This window comes from Alosa pseudoharengus, unplaced genomic scaffold (assembly GCF_046254945.1).
Source record: "Alosa pseudoharengus isolate Yale_2024_CS ecotype anadromous, Long Island Sound unplaced genomic scaffold, YU_APseudo_1.1 YU_APseudo_1.1_scf_1, whole genome shotgun sequence".
NCBI lineage: Eukaryota > Metazoa > Chordata > Actinopteri > Clupeiformes > Clupeidae > Alosa > Alosa pseudoharengus.
Window position 1 is genome coordinate 4,138,121 of NW_027468564.1, and position 13,204 is coordinate 4,151,324.

Sequence of the window (13,204 nt, forward strand, 5' to 3'; positions counted from 1 at the left end):
CAACACAATTGCAAAAGCAACAACACAACTGAAAATAACCTACAACGGAAGTGAGCAGTGGTCTAATGTGGTGGACGTGAACCTGCAAACAACAGCGCCTCGGAGCAGAAGTCGAGCGTGTTGACAATTCAGCTAAAATTCCCGGGCTGCTCGCTCAAAAAAAAAAAGCAACCAAGATGGGGCAGCTAACTCATAGAATGCAGTTCAGGGTTTGTGCCCTTATGTTTTGTAAAACTTAGTGAGAAATAGGCACTATTCATTTATTAATTCCAAACTTTGAATAGACCTAACTGTAGTAAGCAATGTCTAAACGTTTTTCTTTAGCACCCCCGCTGGCTAGTTTGCATCTCAGAAACGTATCTCAGTAACTGGTGGCAGTGTCAAAGGGGAATGTTTCGCTAATGAGACCAGCTTGTATATAACACCCTGCTAATAGGGATGTGCCAATCATATACTCAGGATCGGTATCAGTCCGATATTGGCCAAAATTACTGGATGAGATAAAGGGAAACAGCTAAGTTATCATACATATACTTGGAAAGATGGAACACAGAAGAGTGCCGTATATCACGTGAACAGAAGTCAGCAGCTCTGTTACTGACAACAGCAACCTTCCAAACCTTACTCGGCTCAAAGATCTTAAACTTTCTGCCATCAGCTGTGACAGCACATTACAACTGTTGAACCGAACTGTTGCTGGACTGAACCTGCAGGCATCCTCCTCATAGATTCAGTTCAGCAATTTAAGGGTACTATATACCGTTTTTATTTTTATTTTTAAAACATTATGGTTGAAGGTGGAAGTAAATATAGCAGAGGGTATATGGCATTGGAACAGTCTTTTAATGTACAGTATTTATATTAAAGAATATCAGGTGCCTAACACTCCAATCCTTTACAGAAAAAGATTACAAAGCTTTCAATCAACCGCAAAATCAGTAAGTTCAAATCATATCTGGCAAAATATGATATCATCCAATATTCCCAAAGCCATTTGATGGACCTTCATCAAACATTCTCACTCTAAAAACTCTATAAACTGATTTGGTACTTAGTGTTGTAGTGTCAAATGTCAAGGTTATGTGGCCACTCTTGAAATAAGGTGTTAACATAATATCTCCCAAGTAGGGTGAAAAAATTAATTCATAACATTAAATATGCTAATTTGCTGCACCAAAGAGGAAATAAACAGAGAAGGGAGAAATCAATACAGATCCCAACTCGCAAACAAACAATTGACATTTAAACAATATACTAAATCATTGTCACGGTTGCCGTATGGGGAGAGCTGGACCGAGGTGCAAGTTGAGTCGAGGCGAGCTTGGATCAAATGGAATCTTTAATTGACTAGAAGTCGCACAACCACGTGGAACAACATTAAAGACCGACAGGGGACTGAGGGGAGACAGAGGGTTTAAATACACAGGGGTTAACAGGGCACAGGTGAACAAGGAACAAGACTCAGGTGGAAACCATAATTAAACTAACTAACGAGATCAGGTGAGGGGTGGAGACACAGACAGAACAGAAACACATGGCAAAACAAACAAAGAAACACATGGTACAGGACACAGGAAGAGGAGCAGACATGAAGGAAAACACTAAACAGGGAAAACACACGACAGGACCCTTACAATCATATGGCTATATAAGGTACAACTAAACAATACTTGACATCCCAAATCAACCAGCATCATCCCATCTCTCACATGGGACTCAAACACAAACACATCTAACCAACAAACAAAGACCTTAACTTTACACAATATGGGCTGGCAGAGCTAACTCATAAACATCACAAGAGTCAAAGTGAAAGTCATTAAATTAGGGATGGGTCGCTCGACACACAGTCCCGACACACGTCTCGAGCTTGCGAAACACTAGTGCTTCGAAACACCGCTTCGGAGCCCATCTTGAAATGAGGTTGTCACGTGACCTATTGAAACGAAGCTTCGTTACCTCACTGACACGTCATGCAGGTCTCAAAACACAGCACAGACTCACCCAAATAGGTAAACTGTTAATGCATTAAATAATTATATACATAGTGTCTAACATAAGTCTGTGTATCCCCCATCTTCATGCTCTGGCCAGTATATATCAGGCACATTACGGGCACATCTGTTCCACATGAATGTAACTTTAGCCAGTATGCTAGGCTATATGTAGCCTACATTAGTAGCCTAATCAACGTCAAGAGTAGGGCCTATGAAGGAGCTTTTAGCTCGGTTGACTGCACGCTCGACTCCTGATCCGGGGTAGTAGCCTACTGTTCGCGGGTTCAAGTCCGACGGGTGCAGGCAGATACTAAAGTTCATATTTTTAAACGTACATTTTCCAAAGCTGGGGATGTCTTCAGTAAAAAGAGCCGATTAAGCGCCAGCACAGCAGAATAAATCATATTCTGAAATAAAAACATTTGTATTTGAGTATTTGTGCATTTCTGCAAATTCATGCATGTCTGTAATGTTGGTGTAGGGATTTTTATTGACCACCAGATGGCGTTGTGGAGTAGTGTGTCAAAAGCTTCGAAGCATCAAACCAGTAGTAGAAGCGCCACTGTTTCAAAAGCCTCGCTCGGCACATCCCTACATTAAATGATAACTTACGTTAACTCAAAAGACGCACACGATACAGGACACACTGGAGTGCTGGGTTGATGAACAAAAGAGTGAATGCAGGGCGAGCAAACAATTTATCTAGTCTGAGCCCCTGCTCTGGAGCTACGGGGTTTCCCAGCAGGTAAACTGGGCGTGGTTTGGTGACAGCCATAGAATCCTGCAATTTCTTTGCAGCACTTTCTTCTCCAAGGACTTTGTGCCGGTTAAAAATGAAATGTACATTAAAGAATAAGAAACAATATATTAATAATAAACATATATATAAACTTAGGGAGTCTTTTCACCCAGTAATGATCTTGACATTTCAATATGACCTTCAATCCTGTCAGATACCCAGGATCTGATGGGTGAGATTTAACAATCTCATTTTTATATGCCAGATGCATTAGGGGAGTAGTGGTCTTTTCATGGGTTTCATCAGGTCCCTTTCCACAGGTGTATTAATCAAGCACCATGCAGTCTGCATTCATAATCTACTGAGAAAAACTGTAACGTGGTCAGGTCTCTTCATTAGATGAATGACTTGAGTCTTTAACGTGGTCAGTAGATGAATCACTTGAGTCTTTAACGTGGTCAGTAGATGAATCACTTGAGTCTTTAACGTGGTCAGTAGATGAATCACTTGAGTCTTTAACATGGTCAGTAGATGAATCACTTGAGTCCTTGAGACCACTCTGGCCCAGATAGCATGCACACATAGCATGTTACACAAGCACAACACACTGCACAAGCAGCTGCACACATAGCATGTTGCACAAGCACAACACACTGCACAAGCAGCTGCACACATAGCATGTTGCACAAGCACAACACACTGCACAAGCAGCTGCACACATAGCATGTTGCACAAGCACAACACACTGCACAAGCAGCTGCACACATAGCATGTTGCACAAGCACAACACACTGCACAAGCAGCTGCACACATAGCATGTTGCACAAGCACAACACACTGCACAAGCAGCTGGCTGGACTCTGGTAAGCCCTGCATTGCTTGTCATATTTGGGGGCAGCCGTGGCCTACTGATTAGCGCTTCGGACTTGTAACCAGAGGGTTGCTGGTTCGAACCCCGACACCGTATATTTGACACGCTTGTGAAACTATTGGTGTAAAAACGAAAGGCAATACTTTAAATCTTAGTCTGTCAGTATGTTGTTCTGAGCTCTGCTTGCTGAGTGTGTTTTGTTACATGCACGTTACACATCCCTCTTTGATGTTCCTCTTCCTTCCCTGCATGTGTCATAACCACACTCATGACAATGTTTGTGTACAATGTGTATGTGTGTGTGTGTGTATGTGTGTATGTGGGTGTGTGTGTGTGTGTTTGTGTTAAACCTCCAGTTTCCGTTGCCTTGCTCTCCTGTACTGGCATATGTTCAGACTAAAGAAGGACCACGCCCTGAAATACTCCACACACACACACACGCACACACACACACACACACTAACCCTAGGGACACTTGTAACAGCAACACACACACACACACACACACACACACACACACTGACCCCCAGCAGGTTTTGTGGGATGTAGCCCTCCTTGCCCCCACAGTGCATGGGCCCACCACACACACACACACACACACACACACACACACACACACACACACACACATACACACTGACCCCAGTTGGTTTCGTGGTGCATGGGCCCACCACCACCGCGTCTCCTTCTGGTCCTCACTGGACAACACCAAGGTCAGAGTTCAGGACACTAACATGGTCACCATCTGCACTGGACAACACCAGAGGTCAGAGTTCAGGACACTAACATGGTCAGCATCTGCACTGGACAACACCAGAGTTCAGGACACTAACATGGTCAGCATCTGCACTGGACAACACCAAGGTCAGAGTTCAGGCCACTAACATGGTCAGCATCTGCACTGGACAACACCAGAGGTCAGAGTTCAGGACACTAACATGGTCAGCATCTGCACTGGACAACACCAGAGTTCAGGACACTAACATGGTCACCATCTGCACTGGACAACACCAAGGTCAGAGTTCAGGACACTAACATGGTCAGCATCTGCACTGGACAACACCAGAGGTCAGAGTTCAGGACACTAACATGGTCAGCATCTGCACTGGACAACACCAAGGTCAGAGTTCAGGACACTAACATGGTCACCTTCTGCACTGGACAACACCAAGGTCAGAGTTCAGGAAGCCACTAACATGGTCAGCATCTGCACTGGACAACACCAGAGGTCAGAGTTCAGGACACTAACATGGTCAGCATCTGCACTGGACAACACCAGAGGTCAGGACACTAACATGGTCACCATCTGCACTGGACAGTAGGTCAGTTTGGAGAATAGCGTCTGTTGAATGAAGAGAGTTAGAGTGTGTATGTGTGTGTGTGTGTGTGTTCATCACCGCTCTATCTCATAAGGGCATCTGAACACACACAGACACACATGTCATTGGTGAGGGATATCAGGTAGCGGCCTGTGTGATGATCTGAAGCTGAGTGGTCAGTGCAGTCAGCTGGACTGGTCCTTACGCTCTATCTCATAAGGGCATCTGAACACGCATACACGTCATTGGTGAGGGATATCAGGTAGCGGCCTGTGTGATGATCTGAAGCTGTGTGGTCAATGCAGTCAGCTGGACAATAGAGATGAGCCTGTTCTGTGATAACAAAACTACAAGAGTGATTTAAAAGGGGAAAGCTACATGTGCACTATAAAGTAGCAGAAACTGAACATGGCTCTGTGAGTGTGCGTGCGTGTGTGTGTGTGTGTGTGTGTATGTGTGCGCGTGCATGTGTGCATTTCACCTATCACCACTCTTGGTGGAATTGCAGAAAGGTACCCAGATAACAAAGGAGTCTGTGGCAGGTATTTAATGCAACTCTGGACATCATAATCAGTCAGCTCTCCCAAAGATTTGCAAGTATGCGGGAAACTTGTCATGTGTTTGAGTCTTTACGTCCTATGACCCTTCAACTCGCAGGTGATGATGAACTGCTTGAAAAGGCAAGACGTTTGTCAGACCATTATAGCAGGGACATTGCACCGACATTCCCAACACAACTCATCTCATTCAGGTCTTGCTTTAAAGCAGAGATTTCACAGAAGTCATCTATTTTTCAACTTGCCAAAATGCTGGTGGTAGATTATGATAGTGTAACATCCACATTCGGGGAAGTGTGTAGCCTACTCATGTTGTTTCTGACATTGCCTGTGACTGTGGCAACAGCTAAGCGATCTTTTTCCAAACTCAAACTTATTAAGACCTATACCTAAGGAGCAGCATGGGGCAGGAGAGGCTCCGTGGGTTAGCTATCCTGTCCATAGAAAATACGAGAGCCAGAGCATTAAATATTGGGAACATCGTTGACGATTTTGCACAACGAAAGGCTCGTAAGATGGCCTTCTTCTAATGGCCTAATTCACGCATATTGGGGATTGTATGCATATGAATGATTTTATTTGGTTTCTGGACGGTTAAATAAGTTAGGCTACATTAAGTTTTGTTTCTGCGCAGTGCGAGTTTATAAGCAAGCAATCTACGCTTGCAGTTTCAGCAGAGGGGTGAAGAGGCGCATTGAGTGTTCCCATAATTCTATGCGAGTTGATGTTAATACAGTAATATTAGATTACCCTGGCCTGCAGGCTGTTAATAAAATTATTTTTTTATGTTTTTACATGTAATGGATATGTAGTCGTGTGTTTTTTATTTGAAATTGTAATCTGTAACTACTAAACTACGTCGGTGCCTCAGGCCCTTTGCATAAACAATTGAAGTCACCATTAATGTGTATTGCATGTATCAGAGCTAATTCATCCTGGGCCAAAATATGTCGATATGGGGCCCGCGTAGTGCTCTCGCACCTGGGCCCACCATTGGCTTGTTACGCCACTGGGTTGTGGAGTAGGCCTACAGTATGTATAACGGCATAACATACTCCGTGGCCTGCCTGAACTAACGCTAGGCTCCATTTTAGATAACACATCAGATCCAAAGTCCATCCTTCAGCCCTGAGTTCATTTCCTTAAAGAAACAATAAAATGGTGTCAGTGCTGTATGTGTCTGGGACTGAACCTTTGGCTTTTGTAGGCCTAACACCGAACACAGACAGCAATCCACATAAACACCACACACACACACACACACACACACACACACACACAAACACACACACACACACACACACACACTGTGGTTTATACTATGCTCTGCTGAAGTCTGGCATTCCAATTATTTTTTTTGCATATACAGTATCTCTCTATCTTACACACACCCATCTCTCATGAGCACATTTCTCTAGACACACTGCTGGGCAGTTACAGTTCAGCAGCCTGGTCATGAGTGTCGATGGAGAGGGATATCAGGTAGAGCGGCCACACTGCACACACACACACACACACACACGCACACACGCACACACACACAAACACACACACACACACACACACACACGCACACGCACACAAACACACACACACGCACACACACACACACGCACACACACACACACACACACACACGCACACACACACACACGCGCACACACACACACGCGCGGAGGGGGGTGGGGGGGTTGTGGAGTAGGCCTACAGTGCTGCCCAAAAGTATTGGCACCCATGCTAAAGTTGACTGAAAAGAGGAATATAAAATCATCTTTTGGAAATTGATCTTAATGCCTTAAGTGAAAAATGAGGAAATATCTAACCTTTAAGGACACCAAATTTCTTAGTGAATGAATAATGTATCATAAATAAATAAAGGTTCTTCCTTAAAATACAGGGGTCATAAGTATTGGCACCCCTATGTTAAACTATGTTAAATTCCCATAGAGACAGGCAGATTTTTATTTTTAAAGGCCAGTTATTTCATGGATCCAGAATACTGTGCATCCTGATAAAGTTACCTTGGCCTTTGGAATTAAAATAGCCCCACATCATCACATACCCTTCACCATACCGAGAGATTGGCATGGGTGTTATTTCAGTTAGCCTATTAGCTGGTTTGATGCTCATTGAGCTCAATGCAAATCAAACCAGCTAAGAAAATTGGTGTCCTTAAAGGTTAGATATTTCCTCATTTTTCACTTAAGGCATTAAGATCAATTTCCAAAAGATGATTTTATATTCCTCTTTTCAGTCAACTTTAGCATGGGTGCCAATACTTTTGGCCAGCACTGTATGTATAACGGCATAACATACTTTCAGGGCTTGTATTCAGGCACTGTGCCTGTATTCAAGCGTGAGTCGGTACATTTAAGATAAGACGTCTGATAGCTTCAGGCACAGAAATGTTCATTGCTTCAAGCCCTGTACTTTAGCCTACAGGCCATGTGAAGTAAACTGGACTAGGGACACTAATAACAGCAAAACACACACACAAGCGCGCTCTCTCACTCCCCCCCCCCCTCCCCACATAGCCGACTATAGGCTATGTCCTCCATACAACTGCATACTCGTCACAGCAATGTAGGTCTAACAACGCAGCCTGGACTACTGACCCTTGTGACAGCAACACACGCGGGATCTCTCTCTCTCTCTCTCTCCCATCCTTGATACTCCTATAACCTTCTACCCTCTCAATACAAACCTCTAGTTTTGCCATTGGTCTGCCGTCAGATTTAATTTGAAGTCGTTGTTAAAGAGGTAGTTTACTGAAATTGTTTTGAACTAACAATTCCAAATCTCTGCTGTTCATAATGGCACTTGCTAACGTGATCTGATCTCAAGAAAACGCAAAAATCGCAACACCTGCACCCAGCACACCTGTAGGAGACAGACGTGAAACAGAGGAGGAGCCAGCAGGGTCGTGACCGTCTCCATAGAGACCGTCTCCATAGAGACTATTCAGGCGTCAGATCACCAGTCACATACTCCTGTTCATACACACGTGTGATACTGAGGGCAGATGTTGAGTTGTCTCCTCTTCAGCCCTTCTGGTGTTTGAATGAAATGTGTGTTGATTTCAGGTTTAGATGGAAAGCTGCTCCAGTGGTCAGTGGCTTCTCACAGATCATCTTCATCTACTCAGCAGAGTGATGTCACACACGTTTACTCTTCTCACAGATCATCTTCATCTACTCAGCAGAGTGATGTCACACACGGTCACTCTTGAATCAGTGATGGTGATGTACTGGCTAAGGCCTATCAAGAAGCAGCCAGTAAGTTGTGGGTTCGGTTGTTATGAATGGTAGCCAGGGACACAAAATAAGGCTAAGGCCTATCAAGAAGCAGCCAGTAAGTTGTGGGTTCGGTTGTTATGAATGGTAGCCAGGGACACAAAATAAGGCTAAGGCCTATCAAGAAGCAGCCAGGGACACAAAATAAGGCTAAGGCCTATCAAGAAGCAGCCAGTAAGTTGTGGGTTCGGTTGTTATGAATGGTAGCCAGGGACACAAAATAAGGCTAAGGCCTATCAAGAAGCAGCCAGTAAGTTGTGGGTTCGGTTGTTATGAATGGTAGCCAGGGACACAAAATAAGGCTAAGGCCTATCAAGAAGCAGCCAGTAAGTTGTGGGTTCGGTTGTTATGAATGGTAGCAAAATAAGGCTAAGGCCTATCAAGAAGCAGCCAGTAAGTTGTGGGTTCGGTTGTTATGAATGGTAGCAAAATAAGGCTAAGGCCTATCAAGAAGCAGCCAGTAAGTTGTGGGTTCGGTTGTTATGAATGGTAGCCAGGGACACAAAATAAGGCTAAGGCCTATCAAGAAGCAGCCAGTAAGTTGTGGGTTCGGTTGTTATGAATGGTAGCAAAATAAGGCTAAGGCCTATCAAGAAGCAGCCAGTAAGTTGTGGGTTCGGTTGTTATGAATGGTAGCAAAATAAGGCTAAGGCCTATCAAGAAGCAGCCAGTAAGTTGTGGGTTCGGTTGTTATGAATGGTAGCAAAATAAGGCTAAGGCCTATCAAGAAGCAGCCAGTAAGTTGTGGGTTCGGTTGTCGTCTGCTGTCGTTGTGCCCCTGAGAAAGGAGGGTAGGGCAGACACAGTTTTCTGTGAATATCTCGAGAACCGTAAGGTTTAGGAGGACCATTTTTTTTTGTATGTTGATCTCAAGGGGCCATGTCAACCCATTCCATAACCACTCATTTCATGTATAGCGCCACCTAGTTAAACACAAAAAAGTAAAAATGAGGTGTTGTAATCGCAGGTATCTGTGACCTAACATAGTCAAAACTGTACGAAATTGGAAGTGTAGGATCATTATGACACCCTCTGGATGCACACCAAGTTTCGTAGAATTCTGTTCATGGGGGGCCACACAATAAATTAATTTATGTTACTATACACCAACTGGCCTGTAGGTGGCCGGAGACAGTTTTCTGTGAATATCTCGAGAACCGTAGGGCCTAGGAGGTCCACCTTTTTTTTGTATGTTGATCTCAAGGGGCCATATCAACCCATCCCATTACCACTTATTTCATGTATAGCGCCACCTAGTTAAAAATTAAAAAGCAAAAAATTAGGTGTTTTCATCACAATATCTCTGGCTGACATGGTCAAAACTGCACGAAATTGAAAGTGTAGGATCATTATGACACCCTCCGAATGCATGCCAAGTTTTGGGTACTTTCGTTCATGGGGGGCCTTACAATAAAACAATTTATGTGTACATTTAGTGACGTACACCAACAAGGATTCCCGGGACACTGAAAGACCGGGGTACACAAAACTTGGTGGGCATGTACCCCCACATGGATAGCATGGAACCGTCATTTTTCGTTTTGATCTGTAGCCCCCCCGCTGGACTGGACCCCCCGAAAGGAGGGTAGGCCAGACACAGTTCTCTGTGAATATCTTGAGAACTGTAGGGCCTAGGATGACCATTTTTTCCGTATATTTGCCTCCAGGGGTCATGTTAACCCAGTTCATGTGCACACATGTGCACAAACAGATACACACACACACACACACATTCACAGTAATCATACGTATGACCAGGGCCGGCCCGAGGCATAAGCGAGGGGGCCCCCAATCGAGTTTCTTTTTTTTTTTTTACATAATAAATAACGTAAATAAGTGACATCAATGAATGAATAAATGAAACAATTAATCATTCAAAACAAGAAAATTCTGATTTCATGATCAATATACCTGCCTACCTCTACTGTGTCCGCCAGCCTTTGAGTCACGCGCATAAACTAGACACCTCGGGTGCATAAACTAGACACCTCGGGTGCATAGACAATTCGTGCAGACACTGCATCAAGTTCAACAATCGGAAGAGACGGTAATGTTAAGACAAGGACATATCCCTCTGGTGCCGAAAACAGAACGAAGAAAATGACAGAGGAGGAGAAAAACGAGCAAGATACAGGTATGTTTGCATGATTATTTACAGTATGTTTTGTGCTTGAGGTAGCTAGCTAGCTGTCATGATCTAATATAAGCCATCACCAGAGCTAAATCTCCGCCATCAACAGAGACATGTCTCCCATTAATATATATTTATCTAGATGTATTTCAGATGTTGGGATATTTCAGATGTTCAGGATATTGGGATTGTTTTGGATGTTCAATCAAGCATGTACCCTAGCTCTAGGTGGGCTTATTATGTCGTAAATTAAAGTTAGCTAGCTGACTGAAGTGGACATTAGCACTACAGTAGCTACATGAAAACGTAGCTGAAGGCAAATTTACCACAGAGGGATTGTCTCTGATTTCGCACCTGAAAGTGTTGATAGTTTATTACTGTTCTATAATATGTGACATAGTGGTAAGTCTGATAGCAACAACAGACTAAGCCCAGGCTCCCAGTCCCAACCCAACCCACTGACTAGCGCGACTCTGGGCATCGGTAACGTTCCAGCTTCATAGGCAAAGATGGAACAGTATGTGCGCTCTGCTCTAAGATCTTTGGAGAGAGATGGTAGTGTTTGAGAAAATATACCATGTTGGGTGGGGAGACTTCTGTGATGAAAATAAACTTACATTTGATTAAGATAGTGGCAAGTGATGTAGCGGTGCTACCCTAATATTTAGGCTGCAGTAGATCACCATGTTAAGCGTTCACCATACTGCAATTAAGTACTCTTTTGATTTTGCCTCATTTGCCAATAGAATATGAATTGTTACATGTGGAATTGCTTGTTATTTGAGTGTAAGTAATGATAGCAAAATAAACTCATTCTGCTCGATCAACTATGCACTTATGCAATTTTTTTTTTTTCAGAGACACTGTTGAAGTCCTTTGGAGCACATCTCTACCTCTACCTAACTCTACCTACCAGAAGGTGAGGTTTTCTTGATGGCAAATGGTTACATAGCCTGTTAATATGACATGACACATTTAACATCGTTTTTTTTATTTATTTATGTATTTATTTAATCATTGCAGGTTTGTCCACTGCAGAGTTGCAGATGCCTAAAAACCAGGAACGAAGTAGGAATAATTATCTATTTTTTGGGACATTTTATTTTTGATTATTAATGTTTGTCTATTTTGTTTTTATTTTGTAGTTGAAAATTGCTCATTTAATGCACATTTGCGGATTTGTTCAGCAAATCTGTTGAAAAACAAGTCATTAAACTGATGTACTTGTTTACAACAATCGCTGTTGTATTTTGTTATTTGTCAATTCAACTTCAGTAAACCACCCTTAGTGCTTCACTTTGAATATGAATGTTTCAAATAAATCTGTGATATTAGTACCCTCTAAGATTAAAAGTCAAAGTCAAAGTCAAAGTCTGCTTTATTGTCAATTTCTTCACATGTCAAGACATACAAAGAGATCGAAATTGCGTTTCCTACTATCCCACGGTGGAGACAAGACATATTTTACCAATTAGGTCCACAGACAAACATAACATTCAAGTAAACAATATAAAAAGTAAAAATAAGAAGGCACATACAATGAAGAAATAAGAGCAGCAAAATTTGGTAGAAATTGTGCAATTGTGCATACAGTAGACAGTCAATATAATAGTGCAAAAGTCAGGCCAATAAATGGCTGAGGTAGTTTTTGTTTGACCTAAGTATGCAAGTGGCATAGTGGTGCAAGTTATGCAAGAGCAGCAGAAGTGTGTTCAGAAGTGTTCAGGACAACAGGACACCAACAACAAGTTGCAAGTGTGCAAGTGTACAAGTGGAGTAGTGCAAGTGGAGTAGTGCAAGGCAGCCATTGTGGGTGTAAAAGTCCAGGATGTTATGTAGCTGAGGGTGGAGGGGGGAGAGAGTTCAGGATCCTAACAGCCTGGTGTATGAAGCTGTTGGTGAGTCTGGTGGTGCGGGAGCGCAGGCTTCTGTACCTCTTCCCAGAGGGCAGTAGATCAAACAAATTGTGAGCGGGGTGACTTGCATCACTCACAATTGTGGTCGCCTTGCGGGTGAGGTGGGAGGTGTAAATGTCCTTCAGGGAGGGGAGTGAAGCACCAATAATCCAATAATCACCAATAATCCACCAATAATAAAGGTGACAGGGTTGGTGTAAATAACAACTATATTAACCCATTCGTGCTGGATGCTGCACGACGCATTCCATCTCCCGCCTGTTGCTGCATAGCGCAACATTGACTCTCCCGCTGGTTGCTGCGTAGCGCAGCATGCTTTTTATTTCATGTTTCAGGTGTGCAGAGGCTTAGATAGTAAGGTTTTGGTAGACGTTGACAATT